Raw genomic sequence first — 9846 nt, forward strand, 5'->3', positions numbered from 1 at the left:
TGACAGTTCTATCCCGGTGTGTCAGTTTTATCCCAGAGTGACAGTTTTTTCCCGGTGTGACAGTTTTATGCCAGTGTGACAGTTTTATCCCAGTGTGACAATTTTATCCCGGAGTGACAGTTCTATCCCGGTGTGTCAGTTTTATCCCAGTGTTTCAGTTTTATCCCGGTGTGACAGTTTTATCCCAGAGTGACACTTTTCTCCCAGTGTGTCAGTTTTATCCCAGTGTGACAATTTTATCCCAGTGTGACAGTTTTATTCCGGTGTATCAGTTTTATCCCGGTGTGACAGCTTTATCCCAGTGTGACAGATTTATCCCGGTGTGACAGTTTTATCCCAGTGTGTCAGTTTTATCCCGGTGTGACAGATTTATCCCAGAGTGACAGTTTTATCCCGGTGTGACAGCTTTATCCCAGTGTGACAGATTTATCCCGGTGTGACAGTTTTATCCCAGCGTGTCACTTTTATTCCAGTGTGACAGTTTTATCCCGGTGTGACAGTTTTATCCCAGTGTGACAGTTTTATCCCGGTGTGTCAGTTTTATCCCAGTGTGGCAGTTTTATTCCGGTGTGACAGTTTTATCTCAGTGTGACAGTTTTATCCCGGTGTGTCAGTTTTATCCCAGTGTGTCAGGTTTATCCCCGTGTGACAGTTTTATCTCGGTGTGACAGTTTTATCCCAGTGTGACAGTTTTATCCCGGTGTGACAGTTTTATCCCAGTGTGACAGTTTTATCCCGATGTGTCAGTTTTATCCCGGTGTGACAGTTTTATCCCAGTGTGTCAGTTTTATCCCACTGTGACAGTTTTATCCCAGTGTGACAGTTTTATCCCGGTGTGTCAGTTTTATCCCGGTGTGACAGCTTTATCCCACTGTGACAGTTTTATCCCAGTGTATCAGTTTTATCCCAGAGTGACATTTTTATCCCGGTGTGACAGCTTTATCCCAGTGTGTTAGATTTATCCCCGTGTGACAGTTTTATCCCAGCGTGTCACTTTTAACCAGTGTGACAGGTTTATCCCAGTGTGTCAGTTTTATCCTGGCGTGACAGTTTTATCCCAGAGTGGCAGTTTTATCCCGGTGTGTCAGTTTTATGCCCGTGTGACAGTTTTATCCCAGTGTGACAATTTTATCCCGGAGTGACAGTTCTATCCCGGTGTGTCAGTTTTATCCCAGAGTGACACTTTTCTCCCAGTGTGTCAGTTTTATCCCAGTGTGACAATTTTATCCCAGTGTGACAGTTTTATTCCGGTGTATCAGTTTTATCCCGGTGTGACAGCTTTTTCCCAGTGTGACAGATTTATCCCGGTGTGACAGTTTTATCCCAGTGTGTCAGTTTTATCCCGGTGTGACAGATTTATCCCAGAGTGACAGTTTTATCCCGGTGTGACAGCTTTATCCCAGTGTGACAGATTTATCCCGGTGTGACAGTTTTATCCCAGCGTGTCACTTTTATTCCAGTGTGACAGTTTTATCCCGGTGTGACAGTTTTATCCCAGTGTGACAGTTTTATCCCGGTGTGTCAGTTTTATCCCAGTGTGGCAGTTTTATTCCGGTGTGACAGTTTTATCTCAGTGTGACAGTTTTATCCCGGTGTGTCAGTTTTATCCCAGTGTGTCAGGTTTATCCCCGTGTGACAGTTTTATCTCGGTGTGACAGTTTTATCCCAGTGTGACAGTTTTATCCCGGTGTGACAGTTTTATCCCAGTGTGACAGTTTTATCCCGATGTGTCAGTTTTATCCCGGTGTGACAGTTTTATCCCAGTGTGTCAGTTTTATCCCACTGTGACAGTTTTATCCCAGTGTGACAGTTTTATCCCGGTGTGTCAGTTTTATCCCGGTGTGACAGCTTTATCCCACTGTGACAGTTTTATCCCAGTGTATCAGTTTTATCCCAGAGTGACATTTTTATCCCGGTGTGACAGCTTTATCCCAGTGTGTTAGATTTATCCCCGTGTGACAGTTTTATCCCAGCGTGTCACTTTTAACCAGTGTGACAGGTTTATCCCAGTGTGTCAGTTTTATCCTGGCGTGACAGTTTTATCCCAGAGTGGCAGTTTTATCCCGGTGTGTCAGTTTTATCCCAGTGTGGCAGTTTTATCCCGGTGTGACAGTTTTATCCCAGAGTGACAGTTTTATCCCGGTGTGTCAGTTTTATCCTGGTGTGACAGCTTTATCCCAGTGTGACTGATTTATCACGGTGTGTCAGGTTTATCCCGGTGTGACAGTTTTTTCCCAGTGTGACAGTTTTATCCCGGTGTGACAGTTCTATCCCAGTGTGACAGTTTTATCCCAGTGTGTCAGTTTTATCCCAGTGTGACAGTTTAATCCCGGTGTGACAGTTTTATCCCAGTGTGTCAGTTTTATCCCAGTGTGACAGATGTATCCCGGTTTGTCAGTTCTATCCCGGTGTGACAGTTTTATCCCAGTGTGACAGTTTTATCCCAGTGTGACAGTTCTATCCTGGTGTGACAGTTTTATCCCAGAGTGACAGTTTTATCTCAGTGTGACAGTTTTATCCCAGAGTGACAATTTTTTCCCGGTGTGTCAGTTTTATCCCGGTGTGACAGTTTTATCTCAGTGTGACAGTTTTATCCCAGATAGACAGTTTTATCCCAGTGTGACAGTTTTATGCCAGTGTGACATTTTTTCCCAGGTGTGTCAGTTTTATCCCGGTGTGACAGTTTTATCCCGGTGTGACAGTTTTATCCCAGAGTGACAGTTTTATGCCAGTGTGACAGTTTTTCCCAGGTGTGTCAGTTTTATCCCGGTGTGTCAGTTTTATCCCGGTGTGACAGTTTTATCTCAGTGTGACAGTTTTATCCCAGATAGACAGTTTTATCCCAGTGTGACAATTTTATGCCAGTGTGACACTTTTTCCCAGGTGTGTCAGTTTTATCCCAGTGTGTCAGTTTTATCCCGGTGTGACAGTTTTATCCGAGGGTGTCCGTTTTATCCCAGTGTGACAGTTTCCTCCCGGTGTGACAGTTTTATCTCAGTGTGACAGTTTTATCCCAGAGTGACAGTTTTATCCCGGTGTGTCAGTTTTATCCCGGTGTGACAGCTTTATCCCAGTGTGACAGATTTATCCCGGTGTGTCAGGTTTATCCCGGTGTGACAGTTTTTTCCCAGTGTGACAGTTTTATCCCGGTGTGACAGTTCTATCCCGGTGTGACAGTTTTATCCCAGTGTGTCAGTTTTATCCCAGTGTGACAGTTTAATCCCGGTGTGACAGTTTTATCCCAGTGTGTCAGTTTTATCCCAGTGTGACAGATTTATCCCGGTGTGTCAGTTCTATCCCGGTGTGACAGTTTTATCCCAGTGTGACAGTTTTATCCCGGTGTGACAGTTCTATCCCGGTGTGACAGTTTTATCCCAGTGTGACAGCTTTATCCCGGGTGTGACAGTTTTATGGCGGAGTGTCAATTTTATCCCAGAGTGACAGTTTTATCCCGGTGTGACCCTTTTTTCCCAGTGTGTCAGTTTTATCCCGGTGTGACAGTTTTATCCCAGGGTGTCCGTTTTATCCCAGTGTGACAGTTTCCTCCCGGTGTGACAGTTTTATCTCAGTGTGACAGTTTTATCCCAGAGTGACAATTTTTACCGGTGTGTCAGTTTTATCCCGGTGTGTCAGTTTTATCTCAGTGTGACAGTTTTATCCCAGATAGACAGTTTTATCCCAGTGTGACAGTTTTATGCCAGTGTGACAGTTTTTTCCAGGTGTGTCAGTTTTATCCCGGTGTGACAGTTTTATCTCAGAGTGACAGTTTTATGCCAGTGTGACATTTTTTCCCAGGTGTGTCAGTTTTATCCCGGTGTGTCAGTTTTATCCCGGTGTGACAGTTTTATCTCAGTGTGACAGATTTATCCCAGATAGACAGTTTTATCCCAGTGTGACAGTTTTATGCCAGTGTGACAGTTTTTCCCAGGTGTGTCAGTTTTATCTCAGTGTGACAGATTTATCCCAGATAGACAGTTTTATCCCAGAGTGACAGTTTTATGCCAGTGTGACATTTTTTCCCAGGTGTGTCAGTTTTATCCCGGTGTGTCAGTTTTATCCCGGTGTGACAGTTTTATCTCAGTGTGACAGATTTATCCCAGATAGACAGTTTTATCCCAGTGTGACAGTTTTATGCCAGTGTGACAGTTTTATCCCAGTGTGACAATTTTATCCCAGTGTGACAGTTTTATTCCGGTGTATCAGTTTTATCCCGGTGTGACAGCTTTATCCCAGTGTGACAGATTTATCCCGGTGTGACAGTTTTATCCCAGAGTGACAGTTTTATCCCGGTGTGACAGCTTTATCCCAGTGTGACAGATTTATCCCGGTGTGACAGTTTTATCCCAGCGTGTCACTTTTATTCCAGTGTGACAGTTTTATCTCGGTGTGTCAGTTTTATCCCAGTGTGACAGATTTATCCCGGTGTGTCAGTTTTATCCCAGTGTGGCAGTTTTATCCCGGTGTGACAGTTTTATCTCAGTGTGACAGTTTTATCCCGGTGTGTCAGTTTTATCCCAGTGTGTCAGTTTTATCCCGGTGTGACAGCTTTATCCCAGTGTGACAGATTTATCCCGGTGTGACAGATTTATCCCGGTGTGACAGTTTTATCCCAGAGTGACAGTTTTATCCCGGTGTGACAGCTTTATCCCAGTGTGACAGATTTATCCCGGTGTGACAGTTTTATCCCAGCGTGTCACTTTTATCCCGGTGTGACAGTTTTTTCCCAATGTGACAATTTTATCCCGGTGTGACAGTTCTATCCCGGTGTCACAGCTTTATCCCAGTGTGACAGTTTTTATCCCGGTGTGACAGTTTTATCCCAGAGTGACAGTTTTATCCCGTTTTATCAGTTTTATCTCAATGTGTCAGTTTTATCTCGGTGTGACAGTTTTATCCCGGTGTGTCAGTTTTATCCCGGTGTGACAGCTTTATCCCAGTGTGACAGATTTATCCCGGTGTGTCAGGTTTATCCCGGTGTGACAGTTTTTTCCCATTATGACAGTTTTATCCCGGTGTGACAGTTCTATCCCGGTGTGACAGTTTTATCCCAGTGTGTCAGTTTTATCCCAGTGTGACAGTTTAATCCCGGTGTGACAGTTTTATCCCAGTGTGTCAGTTTTATCCCAGTGTGACAGATTTATCCCGGTGTGTCAGTTCTATCCCGGTGTGACAGCTTTATCCCAGTGTGACAGATTTATCCCGGTGTGACAGTTTTATCCCAGCGTGTCACTTTTATTCCAGTGTGACAGTTTTATCCCGGTGTGACAGTTTTATCCCAGTGTGACAGTTTTATCCCGGTGTGTCAGTTTTATCCCAGTGTGGCAGTTTTATCCCGGTGTGACAGCTTTATCCCAGTGTGACAGATTTATCCCGGTGTGACAGTTTTATCCCAGCGTGTCACTTTTATTCCAGTGTGACAGTTTTATCCCGGTGTGACAGTTTTATCCCAGTGTGACAGTTTTATCCCGGTGTGTCAGTTTTATCCCAGTGTGGCAGTTTTATCCCGGTGTGACAGTTTTATCTCAGTGTGACAGTTTTATCCCGGTGTGTCAGTTTTATCCCAGTGTGTCAGGTTTATCCCCGTGTGACAGTTTTATCTCGGTGTGACAGTTTTATCCCAGTGTGACAGTTTTATCCCGATGTGTCAGTTTTATCCCGGTGTGACAGTTTTATCCCAGTGTGTCAGTTTTATCCCAGTGTGACAGTTTTATCCCAGTATGACAGTTTTATCCCGATGTATCAGTTTTATCCCAGTGTGACAGTTTTATCCCGATGTATCAGTTTTATCCCAGTGTGATAGTTTTATGCCGGTGTATCAGTTTTATCCCAGTGTGACAGTTTTATCCCGGTGTCACAGCTTTATCCCAGTGTGACAGTTTTTATCCCGGTGTGACAGTTTTATCCCAGAGTGACAGTTTTATCCCATTGTATCAGTTTTATCTCAATGTGTCAGTTTTATCCCGGTGTGACAGTTTTATCTCAGTGTGACAGTTCTATCCCAGAGTGACAGTTTTCTCCCAGTGTGTCAGTTTTATCTCGGTGTGTCAGTTTTATCCCGGTGTGACAGTTTTATCCCGGAGTGACAGTTCTATCCCGGTGTGTCAGTTTTATCCCAGAGTGACAGTTTTTTCCCGGTGTGACAGTTTTATGCCAGTGTGACAGTTTTATCCCAGTGTGACAATTTTATCCCGGAGTGACAGTTCTATCCCGGTGTGTCAGTTTTATCCCAGTGTTTCAGTTTTATCCCGGTGTGACAGTTTTATCCCAGAGTGACACTTTTCTCCCAGTGTGTCAGTTTTATCCCAGTGTGACAATTTTATCCCAGTGTGACAGTTTTATTCCGGTGTATCAGTTTTATCCCGGTGTGACAGCTTTATCCCAGTGTGACAGATTTATCCCGGTGTGACAGTTTTATCCCAGTGTGTCAGTTTTATCCCGGTGTGACAGATTTATCCCAGAGTGACAGTTTTATCCCGGTGTGACAGCTTTATCCCAGTGTGACAGATTTATCCCGGTGTGACAGTTTTATCCCAGCGTGTCACTTTTATTCCAGTGTGACAGTTTTATCCCGGTGTGACAGTTTTATCCCAGTGTGACAGTTTTATCCCGGTGTGTCAGTTTTATCCCAGTGTGGCAGTTTTATTCCGGTGTGACAGTTTTATCTCAGTGTGACAGTTTTATCCCGGTGTGTCAGTTTTATCCCAGTGTGTCAGGTTTATCCCCGTGTGACAGTTTTATCTCGGTGTGACAGTTTTATCCCAGTGTGACAGTTTTATCCCGGTGTGACAGTTTTATCCCAGTGTGACAGTTTTATCCCGATGTGTCAGTTTTATCCCGGTGTGACAGTTTTATCCCAGTGTGTCAGTTTTATCCCACTGTGACAGTTTTATCCCAGTGTGACAGTTTTATCCCGGTGTGTCAGTTTTATCCCGGTGTGACAGCTTTATCCCACTGTGACAGTTTTATCCCAGTGTATCAGTTTTATCCCAGAGTGACATTTTTATCCCGGTGTGACAGCTTTATCCCAGTGTGTTAGATTTATCCCCGTGTGACAGTTTTATCCCAGCGTGTCACTTTTAACCAGTGTGACAGGTTTATCCCAGTGTGTCAGTTTTATCCTGGCGTGACAGTTTTATCCCAGAGTGGCAGTTTTATCCCGGTGTGTCAGTTTTATGCCAGTGTGACAGTTTTATCCCAGTGTGACAATTTTATCCCGGAGTGACAGTTCTATCCCGGTGTGTCAGTTTTATCCCAGAGTGACACTTTTCTCCCAGTGTGTCAGTTTTATCCCAGTGTGACAATTTTATCCCAGTGTGACAGTTTTATTCCGGTGTATCAGTTTTATCCCGGTGTGACAGCTTTTTCCCAGTGTGACAGATTTATCCCGGTGTGACAGTTTTATCCCAGTGTGTCAGTTTTATCCCGGTGTGACAGATTTATCCCAGAGTGACAGTTTTATCCCGGTGTGACAGCTTTATCCCAGTGTGACAGATTTATCCCGGTGTGACAGTTTTATCCCAGCGTGTCACTTTTATTCCAGTGTGACAGTTTTATCCCGGTGTGACAGTTTTATCCCAGTGTGACAGTTTTATCCCGGTGTGTCAGTTTTATCCCAGTGTGGCAGTTTTATTCCGGTGTGACAGTTTTATCTCAGTGTGACAGTTTTATCCCGGTGTGTCAGTTTTATCCCAGTGTGTCAGGTTTATCCCCGTGTGACAGTTTTATCTCGGTGTGACAGTTTTATCCCAGTGTGACAGTTTTATCCCGGTGTGACAGTTTTATCCCAGTGTGACAGTTTTATCCCGATGTGTCAGTTTTATCCCGGTGTGACAGTTTTATCCCAGTGTGTCAGTTTTATCCCACTGTGACAGTTTTATCCCAGTGTGACAGTTTTATCCCGGTGTGTCAGTTTTATCCCGGTGTGACAGCTTTATCCCACTGTGACAGTTTTATCCCAGTGTATCAGTTTTATCCCAGAGTGACATTTTTATCCCGGTGTGACAGCTTTATCCCAGTGTGTTAGATTTATCCCCGTGTGACAGTTTTATCCCAGCGTGTCACTTTTAACCAGTGTGACAGGTTTATCCCAGTGTGTCAGTTTTATCCTGGCGTGACAGTTTTATCCCAGAGTGGCAGTTTTATCCCGGTGTGTCAGTTTTATCCCAGTGTGGCAGTTTTATCCCGGTGTGACAGTTTTATCCCAGAGTGACAGTTTTATCCCGGTGTGTCAGTTTTATCCTGGTGTGACAGCTTTATCCCAGTGTGACTGATTTATCACGGTGTGTCAGGTTTATCCCGGTGTGACAGTTTTTTCCCAGTGTGACAGTTTTATCCCGGTGTGACAGTTCTATCCCAGTGTGACAGTTTTATCCCAGTGTGTCAGTTTTATCCCAGTGTGACAGTTTAATCCCGGTGTGACAGTTTTATCCCAGTGTGTCAGTTTTATCCCAGTGTGACAGATGTATCCCGGTTTGTCAGTTCTATCCCGGTGTGACAGTTTTATCCCAGTGTGACAGTTTTATCCCAGTGTGACAGTTCTATCCTGGTGTGACAGTTTTATCCCAGAGTGACAGTTTTATCTCAGTGTGACAGTTTTATCCCAGAGTGACAATTTTTTCCCGGTGTGTCAGTTTTATCCCGGTGTGACAGTTTTATCTCAGTGTGACAGTTTTATCCCAGATAGACAGTTTTATCCCAGTGTGACAGTTTTATGCCAGTGTGACATTTTTTCCCAGGTGTGTCAGTTTTATCCCGGTGTGACAGTTTTATCCCGGTGTGACAGTTTTATCCCAGAGTGACAGTTTTATGCCAGTGTGACAGTTTTTCCCAGGTGTGTCAGTTTTATCCCGGTGTGTCAGTTTTATCCCGGTGTGACAGTTTTATCTCAGTGTGACAGTTTTATCCCAGATAGACAGTTTTATCCCAGTGTGACAATTTTATGCCAGTGTGACACTTTTTCCCAGGTGTGTCAGTTTTATCCCAGTGTGTCAGTTTTATCCCGGTGTGACAGTTTTAACCGAGGGTGTCCGTTTTATCCCAGTGTGACAGTTTCCTCCCGGTGTGACAGTTTTATCTCAGTGTGACAGTTTTATCCCAGAGTGACAGTTTTATCCCGGTGTGTCAGTTTTATCCCGGTGTGACAGCTTTATCCCAGTGTGACAGATTTATCCCGGTGTGTCAGGTTTATCCCGGTGTGACAGTTTTTTCCCAGTGTGACAGTTTTATCCCGGTGTGACAGTTCTATCCCGGTGTGACAGTTTTATCCCAGTGTGTCAGTTTTATCCCAGTGTGACAGTTTAATCCCGGTGTGACAGTTTTATCCCAGTGTGTCAGTTTTATCCCAGTGTGACAGATTTATCCCGGTGTGTCAGTTCTATCCCGGTGTGACAGTTTTATCCCAGTGTGACAGTTTTATCCCGGTGTGACAGTTCTATCCCGGTGTGACAGTTTTATCCCAGTGTGACAGCTTTATCCCGGGTGTGACAGTTTTATGGCGGAGTGTCAATTTTATCCCAGAGTGACAGTTTTATCCCGGTGTGACCCTTTTTTCCCAGTGTGTCAGTTTTATCCCGGTGTGACAGTTTTATCCCAGGGTGTCCGTTTTATCCCAGTGTGACAGTTTCCTCCCGGTGTGACAGTTTTATCTCAGTGTGACAGTTTTATCCCAGAGTGACAATTTTTACCGGTGTGTCAGTTTTATCCCGGTGTGTCAGTTTTATCTCAGTGTGACAGTTTTATCCCAGATAGACAGTTTTATCCCAGTGTGACAGTTTTATGCCAGTGTGACAGTTTTTTCCAGGTGTGTCAGTTTTATCCCGGTGTGACAGTTTTATCTCAGAGTGACAG

Source organism: Chiloscyllium plagiosum, unplaced genomic scaffold (genome assembly GCF_037043375.1).
Source record: "Chiloscyllium plagiosum isolate Xiang-an unplaced genomic scaffold, Cpla_swu_hap1 HiC_scaffold_22, whole genome shotgun sequence".
NCBI lineage: Eukaryota > Metazoa > Chordata > Chondrichthyes > Orectolobiformes > Hemiscylliidae > Chiloscyllium > Chiloscyllium plagiosum.